The sequence below is a fragment of the Carlito syrichta genome, unplaced genomic scaffold (assembly GCF_000164805.1).
Source record: "Carlito syrichta isolate Samal-C Ts95f unplaced genomic scaffold, Tarsius_syrichta-2.0.1 Scaffold305880, whole genome shotgun sequence".
Taxonomy (NCBI): domain Eukaryota; kingdom Metazoa; phylum Chordata; class Mammalia; order Primates; family Tarsiidae; genus Carlito; species Carlito syrichta.
Window position 1 is genome coordinate 188,343 of NW_007249976.1, and position 1,574 is coordinate 189,916.

General features: G+C 66.8%; 1 protein-coding gene across 1 annotated transcript in view; it reads left to right on the forward strand.

The window, feature by feature from the left end:
• Positions 1-913: 913 nt before the first annotated feature.
• Positions 914-1,574, forward strand: part of PHLDB1 (pleckstrin homology like domain family B member 1) — a 53,100-nt gene continuing 52,439 nt past the window's right edge. The window contains exon 1 of the mRNA XM_021714932.1: positions 914-993. The gene's annotated coding sequence lies outside the window, so the exon portion shown is untranslated. The remainder of the gene's footprint in view (positions 994-1,574) is intronic.

Genomic DNA, 1,574 nt, shown 5'->3' on the forward strand with positions numbered 1-1,574 from the left:
GCTGGCTGTGCAAGGTAAGGATCCGCTGTCAGCGTTAGATTTCGGGGTGGGGGTTGATGTGGAGAAAGACTTCAGCCAGGCTCAGTTTCTAAGCTGCTTTTAGGCGTTTAGTGCCGCCTTCTCTTCCTTAGGAAGCCCTGCTCCTACAGAGATCCAACCTGCGCAGGATGGCACGCCCAGCTATAACGGATAGCCTGCCTTCCAACTCCCAGTCTGTAACCCGTGGGAGGGGTGGAGCTCCCCCTTCCAATACGCCTGGGGGTCCCAGTCTTGCCTCCTGGCCCCCTCCCACGGGGGCAACATGGGGATTCCACTCAGCTCCCCTGTGCTTTAGAGTTTGCATGGTGCTTTCACTTGCCATCTTGTACCTATCCCTAGGAATGTCTGTGGGGCCTGATGGGCAGGGTTATCAACCCGGTGTACAGCTCCCGGTGGGCTTGGGCTAGGGTTCTCGAGAGGAAAGGGTGACAGGCACCCTCAAGAGACGTTCTGGAGGACACCAGCGCATGTTATAGGGGCTGTGACTGGGAGGTCACTGGAGCCCACGGAGGTCTGAGGCATTTAAGGAAAAAGAAAGGAGGAAGTGAGGGGCTGCCCGAAACACTGAGAAGCGCGTTAAAGCAGAGAGGTGGAGGGTGGTCTAGGGGAGTCGGGAGACGAGCGCGGAAGGAGGGGGTGGTGGTGCTGGTGGTGGTGCTGGTGGAGGGCCCAGCTGTAGAGATGAACAAAGCAGGCGCTGTGCAGGCGGGTTGGGGCTGGGGGTGGGAGGTGCTGCTGTGGAAAAGGGTGGGTGGGGGACCTTGGGCTCCAGCCCCACAAGGGCGTCTTCTCTGGCTGGCCGGGAGGACGGGACGGGGGTGGGGCGGGGACTAGCGGGAGCGGGGAGGGACAGGCTCGCTCTCCTCCCACTCCGCGGGCTCCCAGGGAAAAGAAACAGTGTCCTCCTGAGCCTGAGGCCGCCGCGGCCGAGCCGGGCAAGAGGACCCCTCCGAGGTAAGAGCGCCCCCTCCCACTACGCCTGCGGGGCCCCTCGGCCGCGCGGCTGGGCCTGGATAAGGGCAAGTCCCCGGGGCCCGGCGAGAGCCTCGGATTAGCCCTGAGCTGGGGAGCCCCGAAGAACCCTGGGGGGAGGACGGGGCACCCGGTGAGTGCGTGGGGACGAAGGGGGCTTTGTGGGGACTCGGCTCTCCTGTGTGCGGCTCGCTTTTGCCCTCCGGAGCCTGTGCCAGCGCCACCGCCAGAGGGGGTCCTCGCGCTCGCCCCCGGGAGCGACGCGGGGTCCCGGCACCCAGGCGGCCGGGCAGACGCGCGTGGGGGCGCGGGTGGCGTGTGCGCGCGTCTCCGTCCTCCAGCGCCCGCGCCTCCCGCTCTCCGCCAACCGCTGGACCAGGGAGGGAGGGACCCCTCGGGGCGTCTCCGGGCTGTCCCCAGGCCGGCCGCTTTGATGCCAGGAAGGGATGCGGAGTCTGGCTCAGAGGCATGGGCGTCCTGGGGCTGTCCGGGAGTGGGGAGCGCCCCTGGGGCCTCCCAGGCACTCGTGCAAGGCCCCACGTCGCCAGGGGTCCGGGAGGCCG